This window comes from Trachemys scripta, chromosome 12 (assembly GCF_013100865.1).
Source record: "Trachemys scripta elegans isolate TJP31775 chromosome 12, CAS_Tse_1.0, whole genome shotgun sequence".
In the NCBI taxonomy this organism is placed as follows: domain Eukaryota; kingdom Metazoa; phylum Chordata; order Testudines; family Emydidae; genus Trachemys; species Trachemys scripta.
This window is the reverse complement of record NC_048309.1, coordinates 4299716-4307371: the sequence shown is the minus strand read 5'-3', so window position 1 is coordinate 4307371 and position 7656 is coordinate 4299716.

Below are 7656 nucleotides of genomic sequence, written 5' to 3'. Positions count from 1 at the left end.
GCGTCTACTTCTATCTAGGCCAGATAACCATTAGTGCAATCCATATATATCTATGTCACCCACCCAGAGGGAGAGTACGTCTCTGTGTGAGCCGTAATGCACACACCTTTATGTAAAGCCATAACACATGACAGAGCACGTCGTTAATATGTAGTAAAAACCACACAGGAGACATCGTGGGTCAGAATTTCAAAGAGTCAGGCACACGCCACTACCACAGTGGGAACTGGGTTCTGCAGTGCTCCCATTGACGGTGTTGGCAAACCTCCCATTGACTTAAAATAGCACCAGATTACCCTCCAGCCCTGCTCGCCTTCGGTAGAAATATCTGGCCCTGCAAGTCCATCCTGTGTGGGACAGAGCCCTTGCTGGCCTCCGTTTGGATTAAAAATACCAGCCTACCATTCCACTGTCTGCTCGCACATGGTGGGGAGCTCTGGCTTGCCCTGTCCGTGGCCCGGCTTGGAGAACCTCATGCTAACCATGCCACTGCATCCTAACTTTCTGGGCTGACTTCCCACCCTGAACCTCGGCTGGTGTCTAGCTTCTAACCCAGTACCTTGTCCTGGAAATCTGTAAGGCATATTTACTGCATTTAGAAATGTACATCGGCACACGTTGCTAGAGCACCTAGGTAGCTCCAGCGTTAAAAGCCAGTGGTCACAAAGTAACTATTGCCCTTCTAAAGAGAACGTTCATTAATAGCACGCGCCATCCTCAGTAGCTATTAACAAGACAACACAAAGCCTTCCTCTCCCCAGCCTACATGTGCGTGTGTGACATACCTGCCTGCACCTGAGTTTTGCAGACGCAAGCACATGTGCTGTGCAAATTTCTTGCAGGTGCAATGATGGGTGCAAATTCTAGGGGCTTGCCCGTATTGCAAAGTTGCATCCGGTTTAACTTCAGGTCAGAATTTAAACCCATTGATTTAAACCAGTGCCCAGCAATTTGTGGACTCTGAGTTTGGTTTAAAAGCGGCTTTCTTTGGTTTAACCTTAGTCAATTGAGAACAGGCTCAACCAAAATAAGTCGTTTTTAAACCAGAATAAGAGCGTCTATACAGCGGTTTGCCCTGGGCTCACTAAATCAGTTTCAAAAGCACTTGAAGTTAGCCAGTTACAGTTTTCCCCTGTTTGACCAGCGCAGGCACGGATGCATTTGCACCTATGGGTGAGGGCCCCAGCCGGCCATGTTTGCCAAAATCCCCAGTGCACAAGTGGTCAAAGTGCTGGAAGGCCTGCAATTGCAATCACACAAACACCTGGCTGGAGCCCACGCCAACCTGCCATATGCCTATTCAGTGCTCTGCCTTGCACGCCCATGCTGGGAGCTGCCAAGCCCCTCCTGCAATCCCTGGACCCCGCAGCATTCTGCATTCTGGGCAGGGTTGAAATGAGCCCAGCTGAAGGAGAGGTAGGCCGTGCTGAGGTGCCATTCCCCGGCCCAGGGCTGAACCCCCATATTAAGACAGGGAGAAAAGGAACCTGGGGTCACAGTCCGTAACGCCGGGGGTACTAATACCGCATGTGCAGCCATGCGTGGGAGATGCTCTCCAACAGCACACGGTCCTATCGGGGAAGCCTGCGGACGCGTGGTCACTTGCTGGACTGGAGTGTGCCACCCTGCTAGGCATCAGGGCAGCACTTGGGCTCCGGCGAGCACTTGCTGCCCGGGCTGGGAGCATCATGGAGCCAACGGTCGCCGTCTCAATGGAGGAGGCGGACGTGTCACTGCTCTTGACTCCGTCGGCTCCGTCTCTCACAGCAGTGACAGTGTATGGAAAAGCTGACTCAGGAATGCTACCCCCAGCCCAGTCAAGCCACTCAGGCCCTTCTGATGGTGATCATCAGCCATCCCCAGCCTCAAAGTGATATTTGCCCTTACATGGTCACAGTGCAGGTGCCTGTCGAACAAGCGAGCACTGCTAGTGTTACCGAATGGGCCTTCCCTGGGGCGGGCAGGGTCTCTGTAATTGCGACATTCACCACTGGGCCAAACACAGTACCGGGAGGCACTGGCCAGGCACAAGTACAAGGGTGCCAGCAGCGGGAGAATCCCAGCATCCTAAGGTGTATTTTTGCTTTGCCAAATGGTACCTTCCCATCTAGCTGCTTAGGCCTTGCATGGCCCAGCAACCCACACCTGGAAGCCAGCCCCTGAAGAGTCCTATGAGAAGGTGATATTTTACTGCACGCTCAGGCTGGTGTGGAGGGGAAGAAGCTGAAATGCCTGGCTGGGAGGAGAGGGATTGTAACTGGGAACGTGTATCAAAGGAATGGTTCACAAACTGTTTCCTCATCTCTCCCACCCCAACTCATTTGAACTAGAGAGTGGGGCTGAAACTGACCGAGGTGGGAGCCTTCTCCCCGTGGAAAAAAGGGGACACATTTTAAAACTGGAGGGCAGAGATTCCACGTGCAAGAACGCTCGCACAATTGCAACCCTCTGGACGTGCGCATGCAGTTCCCACGACTGCACGTGCGTAGCCATTGGCAGGCACGGGAGTTGCCTGTGCTTTCAGGGTGACCATCTGCACGTGCTCTTTTGCATGTGGACCTTAGGTTCTGAATACTCGATTCCCCCCCCCCCCAAATGCAGGAGACCAGTCATGTGCTATTTCAACCGGTGTGCCATGACAGGCCTAAAATCAGTACACTACATCCACGCAGACCCCCCGATGCAGTGGGGAAGGGCAGTAAGGGAGCCCCTCCGGCACATACAACGGGGAAACTTTCCAGTGCAGGTATATGGCTCTCACTGCAGCTGCTTCTGGCCTAGACCAGGGTAGACAGCTACACCATTTCCTGCCATTAACTCATGCTATCAGCTGGCTGCGGTTTCGAGAACTAGCCCCTGAATGGTTATTAACATGGCACAGTACCTGCAGATGGCATGGGGGGGCGGAGGACTGGAATTCACTCTAGCCCATGAAAAGCTCTGACGTGGTGAGCAGACATGGTGTGTAGATGTTGTCTACAGAGGGAGGGGGATGTATAACTCTTCTCTCTCTCATCTCCACTTCAGGGGCCAGGCGGGGGAAGACGTCCCACAGGAGGAGCCTGGCCACTGCCCAAGTGAGGGGTGTTTCGAGGACTGTCTAACCTGAGAATGGTGAAACATGAAGGTCAATCTCAGGTTCGTCAGCCCATGAGACGCCGTCTCCAGAGCTGGAGAGGCAGCACAAAACCTGCACGTCGGGCTGGTGGCTGGACCCATCCTGGGGGTAAGATATTTCCATGTGGTTTGTGTGGGTTCACCCCATCCCTCTCAGAACGGGGCAGTAAGCAGCACAGCTGCCCCACGCAGCCTCTCAGGGGAACAACAGAAACATTATGGGTGACGGTCAAAGCGCTGGTGTTACCCTATAAAGCCCTGAGGCCTGGTTACCTGAGAGAACCCCTCTGCCTGTGGCCTACACCACAGCAAGACCAGCACAGAGTCCCTTAATATAAGCCAGAGGGAGCTTCTGGCAGGGTGTTCTCCGGGAGGGGGTATTGAGTTGGGGACTCACTCCCCCGCCCCCGCACACCTTGGCCCAGGTGTTTAATCTTTCCCTGCACACTGCAAGAGCCATCTCTCTCCCCTCATCGCTAAGGCCGCTGATGAGGGTGTGGGCGGAGGTGGAGAGATGGATAGGCCATCCCTGGGTGTGGTGAGGGCTGGGCTTTCTAATGTGTAGGCTGGGCACCTAGAGCACTGGATGGTGCTTAGAGGTGGAATTTAAAAAAAAAACATTAAAAAGAAAGAAATAAAAATATGGCTGAATGAATGTGCAGGCACTTGTAGAGGTGCTCCAAGCGTGGGAACGCATGAATTCTAACCCCAGGGTAACTAGCCCAACAGAGGGAATTGGAGCCATGACATTCAGCATGAAAAATATGAACCTGCATTGCCCAAGCTAAAGGGCTAAGGCCTAGATTTGCAAATGTGACTAGTCATCTTGGAGGCTTCTGGTTTAGCCCAACTTGAGGTGCCTGAAAGGGATTGATGCTTCAGAGGGTGGCTTCCCAGCAATTACTGATCATCAAACCCTTTGACGTGCCTCGAGTCGGACACCCAAAAACGGGGGCACCTAACCGTAGCTGTCCCTTCTGAAACGCTTGGCCCGAGTCCATAAGCATTAAGCAATAACAGAGCTGGAAGCCTTCTTGGTTAACCATCCACTAGATGGGGCTAAAGATCCACATTCATTTAGTTGGGGGGGGTCACAACAACATTACCACTAGTTTGGCATCTGACCTTGGATAAGTCATTTAACCGCTCTGCGACTCAGTTTCCCCACAGTAAAATGAGGATGAGACCACCTCTGTCCCTGGGCTCTTGTGAGGCTTACCATCAGAACAGCCCCAGTGGAAAGTGTTGTGTAAGTGCAGGAGTCTCTTCCGGTTACAGTGAGTGCACGTCTGCTTCTCAGGGGCAGAGTTTCCACTCACACGTGCAAGTTCATTTCAATCTCGCCCCTGATTCTGAGAGCAGAGATAAGGGCGTTGATTCATCTCTTCCATTCTATCTGGCCATCCTTCAGCACCCACCAATGTTATCAGCTCTGACTGCATCTCCCCCAGGGCTGGGCGGCTGTCCGTGCTGATCCTACCTGGCTCGTCCCAGCCCATTGCAAAGTTTTTCTGCACTGCTCTGTCCAGCCATACATGCCAGGGTTTGCGCCAAGCCAGGGTGGCACCTTACCAGCTCTTCTCAGCAGGCTTCAGCTGGGAGATGGGAGAAAAGCGGTCAACGCCAGCTCCACCCTTTGCCCAAGTTTTTAATCTCAAAGGTGTGAGTGGGGTTGCTCAGCTGGGGAGCGGGGAGAAGTCTCTCGTTTCTTTCTCCCCACTAGGTGGCCAAACCTTCCCTGCCCTTCTCTGAAAGTAAACCTTGCTGCTCAAGGACAAATGCCCTGGAGAGTTCCACCTTGGTCACCCAACTCCCAGTGAACTGTAGCTGGCTCAGCCTCTCCTTCGGGCTCACTGCAGCCATACAGATCTGGGAGAGACCAGCCATAGAAATGGGTTCGGACACTGCTGCAGGTTTAATGAGAACAATCCCAGCTGTGCCCTGTCCCGCCTCCCCTCATAGAACATTCCCCTCTGTGAGAGCGCCCAGACTGCCCCACAAGCAACCCATTAACCAACCCAGGCCCTTGTCCAATGGGGCAAATGCCTGCCTCCAGGACAGAGGTGAACCTACATGACATGCCTGCCCCACATGCAACCCATTGACCAACCCAGACCCTTGTCCAATGGGGCGAATGCCTGCCTCCAGGACAGAAGTGAACCTACATGACATGCCTGCCCCACATGCAACCCATTGACCAACCCAGACCCTTGTCCCATGGGGCAAATGCCTGCCTCCAGGAGAGAAGTGAACCTACATGACATGCCTGCCCCACATGCAACCCATTGACCAACCCAGGACCTTGTCCAATGGGGCGAACGCCTGCCTCCAGGACAGAAGTGAACTTACATGACATGCCTGCCCCACATGCAACCCATTGACCAACCCAGGCCCTTGTCCAATGGGGCGAACGCTTGCCTCCAGGACAGAGGCGAACCTACATGACATGCTCTGATGAGTTTGCTGAGGAATGAGTGCTACAAATTCCTGAGCCTGTGTTTCCAGATGTTCTCATTGCTCTGAACATTACACAGCTAGTTTATTAAAACTTTCTGCGAGTTACAACACTACGCCCCCATATTCTTCATAGAGATGTTATTATGATATGATTATGGCATAACTATGATGTATTTTAAGCAGGATAAGGCATGTTAGGTATCATTGGAAAGGTTATGATTTACTGAATATGATTATCCTATTTGTATGCATGTATCATTTTTGTAGCTGAAGTTGGGAATATTGTCTATGCAGCTATTACAAATTTGTTTACACCTGGGGAACGCCCACTAGACAGAGAGCAAATCAGTCTTGCTTGCTGGGAAGGGACATTAGGAAGAACAATAGGTCTTTGAACATGCTAATCTCTCACCGAGAAGCCTTCCTGGGGACGCTGCAAACAGCCTCTGAGTTATGACTGCAGGGACATGTGACCAAGTCACCTAGTACTGGAGTCCACGATAATACTAGTGTTTTTCCACTGACCGGGGGTGGGAATCAAACTGGGAGACAAAGGATTCCCGCCATATGCAAAGACTATTTATGGCAGGGGAGTGACATCATCGTGGTTCGTTCTTCAGTGACTCCCCTCCCGAGAAAGAGGATTGATTGCTGGAAACACCTAAGAACAAAAAGACTGAACGAGGGGAGAAAGGCTGAGCCCGGGCTGGGAAGGTGAAAGATATATCTGGAGTTTTAAGCTGCAAGTAGGTGCAGTTTGCCTTCAAGAATCTCTGCAATCTGCCTAAAACGACATTTAGGGTGAGAATTTGCTACTTATAACCAGTTTCTTTAGTATATTAGCTTAGTTTGTGTGTTTGTTTCATTTACTAGGTAATCTGCTTTGATCTGTGTGCTAGCCCTTATAATCACTTCAAATCTATCTTTTGTCATGAATAAATTTGCTTTTGTTTTGTCTAAAACCAGTGCGTGTGGAAATCCTACCTGGGGGCAGAAAGCTGTGTACATCCCTCCCCACGTGGAGGGAGGGGGCGAATTTCATGAGCTTACTCTGTACAAATCTCTGTGCAGCGCAAGATGGTACAATTGTGGGTTTACCCTCTAGAGGGGGGTGGGGTGCCCTTCAGTATTGGGCAATTCCTTAGCTGAGCCTTCCCATGCAGCACTGATCTCAGGCTCTGTGTGTAGCTGCAGCTGGGGGTGTCCCTACCTGTATGTGTGCTGGTTACGTGCAGTCTGAAGCCTCAGGAAGGGCTTGGCAGGTTGCATAGCGGTACAATGGAAAGGGGACACAGGCTGGTCATGTAGGCGGGCTCAGTGGTCCCCCAGTCCCAGGTACCCGAAGGGGGCGGGGACCCATCACAAAAGTATTGTCTCTCATTTGGCTGTCACAGGTCCCAGCCTGGCCCCATCATGTGTAGGAAGAATCAAAACCACTCTGGGCCGCCAGCCTCGAGATGTTAGTAATGCCTAAGGAAAGGAATTCCAAGTGGAGAAAAGTTTTCCGTGCTGTTAGGAAACACCCGTTTGTCAGGAGAAAGAAGTGAAAGTTATCCCTGCTTTGCTGGAGCTGAACTTGTCATGGTCCCTAGTTCAGAACTGCCACATCCGCGTCTAGTTTTTCAAGAGAGGGAAAGCTCCCGTGACAAGACATCCCTAATTGGAAGGCTCTTTGACTCCCAAGAGCCATGGGACCGCTTCGATGATCCAATGAATGGAGCTGATTGATGAGTTTGACATCACTGAAAGCTTCATGAACACTTAGCTGCCTTCCGTTTTTACTAGAGGAAAACAAAATGACATCCTTAAAAATAAAACAATAATTAATCCCCAGGCAGCATGTCTGCATGTGCTTTTCAGCTCTGAATGTGTCATTGATTCTGTGATAGAACAAAAATGTTAAAAAAATCCTGAGACAAGTTCTCTAAATACTATACACACCACTTATTAGACTCAGTTGTTGGTAAAGTTTTAAATGTCTCTCCTATGATTAAATGACTAATCCTAAAACACCAGGGGCAAAAGAAAAATGTCCCAAAGCACTATCACGCAGGATTTGCCAGAAGGGAAACAGGACTGTAA